The sequence below is a fragment of the Bos mutus genome, chromosome 23 (assembly GCF_027580195.1).
Source record: "Bos mutus isolate GX-2022 chromosome 23, NWIPB_WYAK_1.1, whole genome shotgun sequence".
NCBI classification, from domain to species: domain Eukaryota; kingdom Metazoa; phylum Chordata; class Mammalia; order Artiodactyla; family Bovidae; genus Bos; species Bos mutus.
This window is the reverse complement of record NC_091639.1, coordinates 6,442,005-6,455,471: the sequence shown is the minus strand read 5'-3', so window position 1 is coordinate 6,455,471 and position 13,467 is coordinate 6,442,005. Positions and strand designations below refer to the sequence as shown.

General features: G+C 39.8%; 1 protein-coding gene across 1 annotated transcript in view; it reads left to right on the top strand.

Annotated features, from left to right (window-relative positions):
* The window catches only part of LOC102270916 (uncharacterized), a 302,710-nt gene that overhangs the window by 67,616 nt on the left and 221,627 nt on the right, over nucleotides 1–13,467 (top strand). The window contains exons 2-3 of the mRNA XM_070361434.1: nucleotides 5,351–5,506; nucleotides 5,620–5,732. The gene's annotated coding sequence lies outside the window, so the exon portion shown is untranslated. The remainder of the gene's footprint in view (nucleotides 1–5,350; nucleotides 5,507–5,619; nucleotides 5,733–13,467) is intronic.

The window sequence follows — 13,467 nt, the reverse complement described above, 5'->3', positions numbered from 1 at the left end:
AGAGAACATTTTGGGCATATGTATTGTTGCTAGTATAACACAGAAATACATTATGGATCTAGTTGGTGTAAATGGATTGACTTCTTTTGAAATATTTTTTAATTTACCAAAATAACACTGCAATGTATATATTTGACTATTTTATGAAGATTGCATGAATTACAGTGATAATGATATAAATTTTAACTTATAATCATATTAATGTACTTATTATTTTAATTACCTTTTAATAAAAGATACTGTAGTTAAAAGTTGGGCTTCCCTTGTAGCTCAGTCGGTAAAGAATCTGCCTGCAATGCAGGAGACACAGGAGTCACAGGTTCAATCTCTGGGTTGTGAAGATCCTCTGGAGAAGGAAACGGCAACCCACTCCAGTATTCTTGCCTGGAAAATCCCATGGACACAGGAGCCTGGAAGGTTACAGTCTATGGGGTCGCAAGAGTTGGACACGACTGGGTGACTAAGCACAGGTAATTAAAAGTTAAGTATGGACACATTAAAAGATTCAAGACAAAGACATGCCATTGATACAGAATTGTGACTGAGCGACTTCACTTTTACTTCTCACTCTCATGCATTGGAGAAGGAAATGGCAACCCACTCCAGTGTTCTTGCCTGGAGAATCCCAGGGACAGGGAGCCTGGTGGGCTGCCGTCTATGGGGTCGCACAGAGTCGGACACGACTGAAGCGACTTAGCAGCAGCAGCAGCACAAGAGAACTGGAATAGTAAATTAAAGAAGAGAGCAGGAGGTATCAAAGATTTCATTAAGAATGGCAAATGCAATTACGACGGCAGAGCGCATCAGAGAAGATGGTTTGTTTACTGTGTACACAAAGTTTTAAGATGATCAAGTTGACAATGTAAGGAGATATTTTCTGGAATTCAATTCTTACACACACACAGAAAACCTCCATTTTTTAGCTGGAGAGATGATTAAAGAAATGATTTAAGTTCTGGCAATTTGGTGAGAAAATTATGAGGATTAGACTAAATAATATTTCATACAAAGTAAAAAATCTTTGGTTAAGCTACCATATATTTGCCTGTAGAATAAAAGACCTTACTAACAATTTCAGAGAGCAATGTACTCAAAATTTTATAAATTTCAAACACTATTTTTAAGCTTTAGATGAATTTCAAGATGTAAGACACTGTCCTCTCAATGCCTTGGATACATGTTTTTTTCTCAAAGGATTTTGAAATTTATGAAGAAATGTTGTCAATTCATGGCTTAAAAAATTGAACCAACGGTGCAAATATCTTTGCATCCTGCATCTATCAAAGAATTTCATCTAGATATATAAATTGTAGTTTTTAAAACAATGGACACAGTTCCAGTTATGTTAGACAGCAAATCAAGTTTTGCTGAAATTTTGCAACAAAAGACTGATGCTTCTCTTCTTTGTTCCATTGTACAATACAGATTGGAAATATTTGTGCAGGGTTTTCTGAAGCAGATTCTATGAAAAATACTGTGGATATGATTATTAAAATCATTCCACAGAGATGTGCAAATGACATTAATTATCACCAGCTTATAGAAATGTTGAAATAAATAGAAGAAAAGAATTTGATGATCTATGTTCTTGTCATTACTCACTGGTGGGATCATAGAAGAATTTTACAAAGGTTTACTGTGCTGTTAACTCTAACATAAAGAACGCTCAATATATTCAATGTTCAATAATCAAAGGCAAAAATAACAACGTGATTTATAATTTCTCTCCAAAAACACATAGCATATAAATGAGCCAAATTTGAAGCTCCAAAGAAAGGAAATCTTATTTGTAACTTTGGTAGGTGGGTGTAAGAATTTATGTTGAAATCAATAATAATGACTTTATGATCAATAATAATGATCATACAAGAATCAACATGCAGAATATTTTAACTGTAATCAACAGCATTACGTACATTGGCTCTTGAAATTGCAAAAAAATTTGAAGGAAGCTTTGTTAATATTGACAAAGTTTCTTTTCAGTTTCTATACTATCCTTTTGAATTCAACGTTAGTAATACTGAGTTGGCACAAGCATTAGTGGGTTTACTTAACTTGTACAGACATAATTTTGAAATTAATGTGCTTTTGGATAAAGTCAAATAAGTCTTTTAAATGAGATGAACCAGCCAATTTTGTTAATGTGGATACAAACATTATTTTAAAAACAACCTATTTTTGGCTGGAGGTAGGATGGTTGATTCAGTTGTTGGAAAACTATTAAGAATGTTTGGAACAATGTGACTTTTCAACTATAAATATGATGAAATCTAAATATTGTTCAAGAATTTTCTATGAAAATTAAAATGTGATTTTGAAGACTTTTGTACAAAATAAGAAATTAAATAGTTTGCTATTTTTTAAATATTTGTTACATTCTGAAATAATAATGCTTTGGAAATATTTGGTAAACTAAATACATTATTAAAATAATTCTGACCTATGACCTATTTCTTTTTACTTTTAAAAGAAGTGACTATTAGAAAATGTAAAGTTACATTTTTGTTTCCATTGAACAATGCTGATCTAAGTAAATCTTGCCTTTCTTTGTTTGTCTTCACTTATATTCATATCTAGATTGGTTTAATGAAAAATTATTCTTCATTTTTCAATGAAGAAGACTTTCCAAGAGTTTTTCATGAGTTATTTGGTCTGTAAAAATTACCTAGTCCACTCTTAATCAGCTTAGTCCATATATTGCAACTGCCACTAAATTTCTTTTCTTCTATTACATCTATGCTTTTAAAATAAATGAAAGTTGCTCAGTTGTGTCCGACTCTTTGCACCCCATGGACTATACAGTCCATGGAATTCTCCAGGCCAGAATACTGGAGTGGGTAGCCTTTCCCTTCTCCAGGGGATCTTCCCAACCCAGGGATTGAAACTAGGTCTCCCGCGTTGCAGGAGGATTCTTTACCAGCTGAACGACCAGGGAAGCCCTCAATGCTTTTAGGTCAAGATTGAATCTGTAAATGGTTTTTCAATATTATTGTTATATTTGAACACCAAAATGAAACAGATGGTCTTTAGCGTGTATATCTAGATTTGGTTTAATATTGATTATATTATTTAAACTCTATTTCCCTCTACTTGGGTGTATGAGTCACAGCATAAAATCATATTTTCTTCTCTATTATAGTAAATAGAAAGGTTGTGATTTGAATTAGATACATCTCTACTATGTACCATTTCTAGATTTACCATATAATTATCAACTGTTTTACTTTCTGCGTGTCCTCTGCATAGTGTTAGCTGAGAATAGATGGCAGGCTGCTTCTAGGTCTACGGTCAGTAACCCACAGGTGATTATCTCACTGGGGTTTGAGAAAGTCTTGGAGACAATAGATCTGTGATTGTTTTTCTCTTTGAGTTCAGCCTCTGACTTTGTCATCATTGGAATTACAGAGCTGATTCTGAGTAGACAGATCTGTTGTCCTTGCTTGGGTCCAGATGAACCACAGTGAACATCTAGATGGCATTTCATGAATATGTTTTTTTCCTTAATGTTTTATATTCTCTGCCTACTCCCTGTAAAAGGAAAACTAGGAGCTTCTGATAGTCACATTTTTTTTTAAATGGAGGGAATGAACCAATTGGTGATACATCTTGATAAAAGGAAAGTATTTGGAATAATAGTGAGTTCAGAGTACCAGATGGGCACAGAAAATCTGCCAATTATAAAGGGGTCAGGATCAGCAAAGGGAAGGAATGAAACTGAGCACGAAGCAATGGGAGCACCTACTATATGCTGAAGGATATGCATTATTTTAGACATCAAACTGTGGTTGGCTGGGATTGAGGGACGCAACTGCTACAAGAGAAGAAGACAACAATGGTCGTAGACCACCTGGGGTTATTGACCATTTGTCCATTGATTTTAGGTCATCAATAAGCAAGTATGAGATACACAAAAACCTACAAATACAGTAATATCGTGAGTGCTGTGATTACTGTGTTCACACAATGATGGCAGAAGGCATGTAGGAAGAAACCTTTATCCACCTGGAGAATGACAGCAACAAGGACTTGATACTTGAATAGAGTCTCAAACAACGTCTAGGAGTTTGCCAAGTATACAAGTTGAGTAAATGCAGTCTAGAGAGAAGGAACTCTAGAAAAGGGAAAAGGTTAAAAAAATTACAATTATAAAAGGTACAGAATAGCCAGAGCCTTGATGTGGGAGAGGGTTTCTGTTTAGGCTCTTGGACACACAGGTGCAGGCAGTGGAATTAATCATGGCTGAATTAAGTCTTTAAAACTACCAGGGGTTTGGGTCTCTCTGAATTTTCTATCCCCATGTATGCTGTCCGTGGCTAAGAAAGGTGACAATAAACAGTTAAAGTGAAAAAGAAAACAAAATTATCTGAAATATTGAACCAAGGGTATAGGAACAACGTCTGTAGGAGAGCAATTTTTAAATTCCAGAGGGCAGATGACAACTGACTCATGCAATTGCAGATCACTAATTAAGCATTTTCTTTTTTAATAGCCTCCTTCAGAGGCAAAACTCTATGGCTGCTGGATCTGAAGCCAGTCCACACCAATCAATATCAATCTGCTGCCAAATGTTATTAAATATCTCTTTGATACCTATTTACAACTCAGAAAATAATTTCGCTGCCAAGGGATTGTAAATGTGTGAAAAGAACCTCTGACAGCTTGCCTCACTCACTGTCTACAGCTCTGCGTCTGGGTGCTCAAACCAGGAGACTAAGATGAAGGACATAATTAAGGAAACATATGAAGGCTAGCATTGGGCTGGAGATTAATTAGCTCTGCGTCAATAATCTCATCAATATCCGATTAACAAATGACACATTGCCCAATGAAACGTATTGATTCATGCACACTCCTCACTGTTAATAAATTGAAGCTGCTTTGCTAAATGAGAAAGCTGACAAAATAATAGGCTGCTAATACTGCACTGCTATTGTGATAAAAAACATAAAATTAGCCTGAAGTATACAGTACTTAATTTAGGAGGACTGTCACTCCACTTATGAAGCTTGTTAATGAATGACAAGAAAAGCAAAAGGAATTTTATGGATAAGTTACTCCAGAGGGCTAGGAGAATTTCCTGAGGGCAGACATTTGAAAAGTAGAGTATGCATATAGATGGCCCTAAGCCTGAATGTGTTTCTTAGTTGGTGTGTATGAAAAAAGTTTTGTTTACTTGTAAGGACACATACCCAATAATACGAGAAATGTCTCAAATTTTGGAAGTAATCCTTTAATATTTATCCATATGAGATAATGTTGATCGTATCAAGGCGTATTGTTGTTAATCTCTGTCTTAAGGGATGAAGAGCAAATGAATTTTTTTAAAATTTATTTTTATACTATTTTACAGGTTATACTTCATTTAGAGTTGTTACAAAAATGTTGGCTGTATTCCTCCTGTTGTATAATACGTCCTTGAGCCTGTCTTACACCCAACAGTTTGTACCTCCCCCTCCCTCACCACGTTACCCCTCCCGCCACGGGTAACAGTTTGTTCTCTATATCCGTAAGTCTGTTTCCTTTTGGTTTTATTTATTCATTTGTTGCATTTTTTAGATTCTACATGTAAGTGATATCATACGATCTTAATCTTTCTCTGTCCGACTTTTTTTCACTCAGCATCACGCCCTCCAAGTCTGTCCACGGAGAGCAACTGGTGTTAAACAAACCTGGTCCTGGTGAGCCTATGTGAAGTAGAGAGTGTGTGTACTTCTCACGGAAACCATTATCCGGTAACTGCTTTGCACACCACGTGACAGCGTCGCGGGGGTCCCCATCTGTAACACACGCCAACGTCTGCACACTTACCTCTGCACACTTACCTCTGCACACTTGCTCCTCACTGAGCCCATTTTCTGAGTTAGGCAGTTTCCAAACCAGGCCAGCCCGTCATTGCTGTTGGGAAGGCAAGAGCAATTATAATTTATTTTTCTCTTTAGCTCATGACAGAAAGGTGGTAATAGGCTTGGGCAGGAGGGGAGCGAAGTGACGATTGCGACGGTGAGAGCTCGATATCTGTGGGCGACCTACTGAGACTGTGGTCAGGAAAAATGAAGGGACCGCGTGTGGCTGAGCAGAGAAGGCTCTGCTAATGAGAGGCTGCTCCTATGTCCCCACGGCTACAGAGACCACAGCTTCTGCCCCTAAGACATCCCCTGGAGCCCTGGTGTACGAGGACCCCTCTGAGGACAAAGCAGTTAAGATACAGAAACATCTGCTGGCAGAAAAATTTTTCTCCAAACACATGGTCCCAGGAAAATGAGGCTTCCCCTGTGGCTCAGTGGTAAATAATGCAGGAGATGCAGGTTCGATCCCTGGGTCAGGAAGATCCCCTGGAGGGGAGGATGGCAACCCACTCAAGTATTCTTGCCAGAAAAATCTCATGGACGCAGGAGACTGGCAGGCTGCAGTCCTTGGGCTTGCAAAGAGTTGGACACGACTGAAACAACTGAGCACGAAGAAAATGCAACAAGAGAAGGAATTAGGAGTCATTAACTCCTATGGGTCATTAGCATGTTACCACGGGGACCACCTGAGGTAGTGAGAAACTTACTACCCCAGTTCTTCACGTCACCAGATCCCCCTTCCTCTTCTCTAATGTGCACTTTGAGGAGGCAGAGACCAAGACAGAAGTGGCTCTCAGAGACCTATTAGGGCATTAGTGTTAGGATGTAACCCGGGCATTTCAGACTGTTCAATCTCCTGCCAAGTCTGCCCTGCATTCCTAGATGCTCATAATTCAAATCCCTGATTGAGGACCAGAGACTTTTCAACATCAGGAATCTTTAAAGAAAAATCAAGGGACATCCCTGGTAGTCTGGTGTTAAGACTACACTTTCAGTGCAGGGGGCATGGGTTCTATCCGTGGTTGGGGAACTTAAATCCCACATGCCATATGATACAGTCAATCTGCCCCCACTCCCCGCCCCAAATAAACAAACAATAGCCAACCACCTCCCAAAAAACAAACAATAAAACCTCATGTCATTTTAAGCAGTAGTCTGGAAAAAGGTCTGAAAAAAAAATCAAAGCAAAAACGTAATGTAAGGAGACTCAGGAAACTTGAGTTAAAACTCTACCTTGCGGTGAAGTGGCCGTGGGAGCTTGAAAACTTACTTAACCATCCTGTATCTCAGATTCTTCACCTACAAATGAGAGATTAGACTAGATGTTCCCTGATCTTCCTAAGGGCAGTAAGATTTATGGAGCACCATCAAGATATATGTCCATACCTGTATGTTAAGCAGGTTGGAATGATTTTCAGTACAACAATTACTGAAAAAATAGGCTTTCCTGTATCCAAGAATACTCACCAGAATTCTCTATTCCTAGTAACTCTGGTCTTCAGGGCATGAATATTCAGTATCTTACTGGGGTGTATGGATAAGCACCCACAACTTCTTCACTTCAGTTCAGTTCAGTCACTCAGTCGTGTCTGACTCTTTGTGACTCCACGGACAGCAGCATGCCAGGCTTCCCTGTCCATCACCAACTCTCATTGAATCAGTGATGCCACCCAACCATCTCATCTTCTGTCGTCCCCTTCTCCTCCTGCCTTCAATCTTTTCCAGCATCAGGGTCTTTCTCAGTGAGTCAGTTCTTCAAGTCAGGTGGCCAAAGTATTGGAGTTTCAGCTTCAGCATCAGTCCTTCCAGTGAACACCCAGGACTGATCTCCTTTAGGATGGACTTATTGGATCTCTGTGCAGTCCAGGGGACTCTCAAGAGTCTTCTCTAACACCACAGTTCGAAAGCATCAATTCTTCAGCACTCACTTTCTTTATAGTTCAACTCTCACATCCATACATGACTACTGGAAAAGCCATAGCTTTGACTAGATGGACCTTTGTTGGCAAAGTAATGTCTCTGATTTTTAATATGCTGTCCAGGTTGGTCATAACTTTTCTTCCAAGGGGTAAGGGTCTTTTAATTTCATGGCTGCAGTCACCATCTGCAACTTCTTAGGGCGTCCCTATCTCAATAAGTAGTTTGGAGAGGAGCTGGGTCATTAAGTTGCATTAACTCTAATTAGTGATCAGAATGGAATATAAATCAATAAATTTCATTAGACATCCTAAGAAATGCAGAAGCCCATTTCCTCCAAGTCTAAGCTTTTCCTCTTGAACAAGGTAGCATGTGTGGGAATGAATTTTTTTTTTTTTACAGTCTCGAATAAAAATGAACTCATTTCTTTTATCTGGGGTTTTCAGAAGAGAGATTTATATTGTGTGAATAAGTTCTTAATAATAAAATGTTTTCAAAACATAAAATATAGGAACTGCTAATTTTGCAAATTTATGTCAGCAGGGGAGAAAGTTTTGCATGAGACCACTTGCCTTTTGTCCCTCTGAATTCATAAACCAATCTTGACTTTGTGACAATTTTGATGAAAAAAAAATCACGCCATCTAGTATTAACATCTTACATTGGTGAGCTCTTTCTATACAGTAGGCACTTTATATCCACTATAGTAACGAACTCGCAACAAGCCCATGTGTTAAAAATAATATGCAACCTCTGGTGAGAAAGCTGAAGCTTAGAGAGGTTAAGGAACTTGCTCAGCATCACCCAGAAATAATTGTGAGACTTGAGTCTAGACTGTCTGATTCCAAAGCCTGCAATTTTAAGCACTATAGGATTCTGCCTTCAGTATAGAATGTTTACCTAGAGCCTGGCAGGGGCCTGCCAGCAATAAACACCAACCACAGGTGGTTTAGTGAGATGCCAATCTTTACACTTTCAGCGGATCACACTCTCTCCGGACTAATCTCTTCACAAGTAGCGTGCTCTCTCGTCGCTAACGGGATGAGTTAGTCTGTAAAAAGGATAACTCACCCTGCCAATATGATGTCACTAGAGCTACCGTCCCGATAAAAATATCTGGTCTCTTGTTCTACTTCTGGCCTCTGAGAAACTGGGAAGACAAACAAACTGGGGCAATTCGGCACAGTGCGTGGTGAGCATCAGGGTGACTCGGGTCCTCGTGGCATCTGCCAGGTTAACAGGGGCCCCCTGTTTCACCCCATGTCAATTTCAGTCACTGGATGAGGGTTATTCAAGGGGTTTCACAGGCAGCTGCTCTGCTGGCCGGCTCCAATAGGACTTGGGCTGGTGAGTTAGATTTCATGCCCAATTAGGATACAAGGGAGAACTTCCCTTGTGTAAAGGACACAGCTGCTCTAGAGGAGCAGCTTCAAGATGCTCAGGACAGCCTCCTGAGTCTGGCTTCCTCCTCCTTTTCTGCAGTCACAGAGGGACAGAAGTAAGGAAGTCTTTACCCCTGGCCTCGAGCTGATGCAATTTTTAATATATATGGTTTATTTATTTACGTAACCTGATGTGGGTTTATGCATTTGTATAATTTAATGTATATAGTTTATATATACACACATGTACACATATATTGTTATTCAGCCACTAAGTTGTGTCCGACTTAGTATGTATATGTATGTATGGATCCATCTATCTATTCATAGTTGTTTTTTTGCCATGCTCATGAAATTCATACATAGGTTATATATACACATATCACAAATATATATAGTCTGTATATATAGTCGATATACAGGTGTATGTGTCTGTGTATATTTATGTGTTTTCATGTATATATGTATGTGTGTATTCTTGCCACACTCATGGTGGTGGTGGTTTAGCCCCTAAGTGGTATCTGACTCTTGAAACCTCATGGACTGTAGCCCGCCAGGCTTCTCTGTCCATGGGAATTCTCCAGGCAAGAATACTGGAGTGGGTTGCAATTTGCTTCTTCATAGGATTTTCCTGACCCAGGGATGGAACCTGAGTCTCCTGCGTTGCAGGCAGATGCTTTGCCGCTGAGACACCACCATACTCATGCAATTACATTAAACACCTTCCCCAAGGGGTATGGAGAAGGCAATGGCACCCCACTCCAGCACTCTCACCTGGAAAATCCCATGGACAGAGGAGCCTGGTAGGCTGCAGTCCATGGGGTTGCTAAGAGTCGGACATGACTGAGCAACTTCACTTTCACTTTTCACTTTCATGCATTGGAAAAGGAAATGGCAACCCACTCCAGTGTTCTTGCCTGGAGAATCCCAGGGACGGGAGAGCCTGGAGGGCTGAGGTCTATCGGGTCGCACAGAGTCAGACACAACTGAAGCGACTTAGCAGCAGGAGCCAAGGAGTATGTGAATGAAGATTAAATTGAGGAGCATTGATCTTGCAAGCCATTCTTGAGATGTTTGACTTTCATTTTTACTTTACCTCGAATCCAAAAGCCAAAATTATGAAAAATTTCAGATAAGTTACTGCCCTTGCTCATTCTTTCATCCTGAAACTGTGGATAGAAAAGTGTATTAGTGCCTCAATTTTCTGTGTTACTAATATTGATCAAATTTACCTAATTGCAACTTTACTTTCCATCTAATACAGCCTATGGAGACATGGTCGTAATTTTGTTCAAGGTTTCAAGACACTTTTCCTTCTGTTTCTATTCTTGCTTTTTTCCTATTCTCATTCACTAGTCATTTGAGTGACATTCTATGATTTCATTTCCATCTTTCCATCGTTCCCACTACTCACATCCAGCTGGTTATCAGGGCCTGTCTTTTAGTCCTGACATAGTTTGAACCCTTTGGTTACATGTTTTCCTATCACCATTTCCCTAGTTTCATCACTCACCATCTCCTGCCTGGAGTATTACTATCTATTTCTAGAACACAGTTTTTATCTTCTTCCTCCATTAAAACAATCTCTGCACTTGTAGCCAATTCACATGTAAGTATCATTTGCTGAGAACCTACTAATCCAGATTACTTAATCCTCAAAGTTACTTCTTGAAATTTAATTTCACATATGGGGACTGACCTCAGGAGAAATGGGTCTCTCGATGCTACAAGCAGTGTTTTTTCCGATGTGCAATGTGTTTCTAAAACGTGGATCTAGTCCACTTGCCCACGGGATGGCCTCTAGGCTCTCTAGGATGGTTTTCGGGTCTCTTTACCATCTGCCCTCGTGGTTCCTTCGGGCCTCATCCTCACCACCACTCACTCCGCGGTCTGAGTGTACTTGTTCCTTGACGTCACTTGACGTTACTAAAATGTCATGTGCTTTTAAGCCCTGATACTTTTGTTTAAGCTATTTCCTTTGCATGCACTGCCCTTGCCTCTCTAGTCTACACATGAAGTCCTTGCCATCTTTCAGAACCAGCTAATAGGACACCACCTCTTTAAAGCTGTCTTTTGTTCTCCCAGATAGAACTATGTGCTTCTTCATCTATGTTCATCTAATTCTTTGGTTATGTCACAATAATGATCCCATCACATTATTTTTCCATTGAATAATAGGAGAACAGCTAAGTAAACAATTTCACATTCATTAAATGGTAGGGTGTGTGTACATGATCAATCATCCTTGTCTACACGGTCCCTTTACCCTATTAACTAATTCAACTTCATCTTCGAAGCTTTGCAACCAGACCCAGTGATCAACACTCCACCCCTGAGAGATATTAGCAGGAATTTCAGGGTCACGGATACACAACGTGAGGGCCAAGTATGGCCCAGGAGTCATAAATTAAGCTTTCTCCAGGGCTGACGATGGCTCCTTTATGTTGTGGAATAACAGTGGGCACGTTGGTTATTTTTCCCTAGAGCTCTACAAGGGAAGAGGAAAAGCACCCTTCTGTCTTTCTTTTCTCTCTCATCCTGTATAAAATGCTTCTCCCTGCTGAGGCTTAGGACCTGTGACGGTGCAGGATTTCCCTACTTCTTTGGCCTCTTTCTTCGAGAAAGGGAGAGCTTTTTCAATACTGTCACCCAGGTGGACCAGTTTCCTAGGTCGCAGTTTCCTTACACCCCTCCCCTCATTTTTTCTGGTGGCTACTGTTTATTTAAAAATGTTGAATGGCCGGCCAGTTACTCTGTTGTGTGTCTGTATGTGCACACATGTGCTCAGCCATGTCCGACTCTTTGTGATCCCGTGGACTGTAGCCCGCCAGGCTCCTCTGTCCATGTGATTCTCCAGGCAAGAATACCAGAGTGGGTTGCCATTTCCTTCTGCAGGGGATCTTCCCAACCCAGGGATCGAAGGCAGGTCTCCTGCATTGCAGGCGGTTTCTTTACTGTCTGAGCCATATTACATTCCCAGTTACTCTGCTAAGCACTTATAAATATTAGTTCGTTTAGCTGAGTTTGCACAATCCTTCCAACTTCCCTATGGGAGAAATAGTATTACTCTTCGTCTACAGAAAAGAACACCAGCACAGGAAGTCAAGTGATGTTCCCCAAGCCACACACTGGCCCCGTGACAGAGCCGGGACTCAATCCTCCACGGGCCTGGGGTCCAGGTTTCTTATCAGCCCACTACACTGACCCTCATACAAAATAATGGCAGATGTGACCGGGCACAGAGGACCTGGATTAACGATAAGGAAACAGCAACTTGGAATGACGTCAAAAATATCATATCCATGACATGTTCGTAAGTTTGAATTAGGCTCACTTAGAAAAATAGGTCTGAAAGGAAAAGAAATTACTCAAAGAACTCTTGAGTTAAATAAATATTTTGACTGCCAACAGTCTTTCTAGACTTCAGTTGAAAGAGAAGTGATCTCTACACGTTTATGCTTGAATTACATTACTGTAATGTGCAGGCTTGCTAGTAGCTATAGTGAAATAATTTTGTTTTTGTATTTGTTTTTTTGGTGGGGATGTTGGGTAGAGAGTTTAGCTATATATATATCTTTTATTTTTTTTTGATTAGGGTATATAAGATATATTTGTGTGTAGCATTTATCCAATCCATTCTTCCTCAGAAAGACTTGAGCATAAAGACAAACTTCTTTTTTTTAAATTTACAATGTTGTGTTAGTTTTTGCAGTACAGCAAAATGAGTCAGTTATACATACACATGTATCTATTCTTAGTTGGCATATACACATTACTATATATAGCATAGATAACTAAGAACGATCTGCTGAATAGCACAGGGAACTCAATTCAATCCTCTGTAATGACCTATATGAGTGTATGCGCAGTCGCTCAGCCACGTCCGACTCTTTGTAACCCCATGGACTGTGACCCTCCAGGCTCCTCTGTCCATGGGACTTCCCAGGCAAGAATACTGGAGCAGATTGCCATTTTCTTCTCCAGGTATCTTCCCGACTCAGGGATTGAACCCGTATCTCTTAGGCCTCTTGCACTGGCAGGTAGATTCTTTACTGTCAGTACCACCAGGGAAGCCCCTTCTTAAATTATCTGGGATTAAATATAGTGTTTCAGCAAAACCATGTTGACAGTTGATTCTCTTTATACAGTTTGCTTACAAGTTACTTTTCACTATTGATGGCTCACTGTCAGAGTATTTTAGATTTTCAGATATTGTAAGTATATCAAACATGGGTTTATTTCAGTTGTGAAGCTGTGCCTTTGATCTCCCAGAGTTTACATATCTAGTAAAATTTTAATTAAAAACTAGGTCATCAGGATGG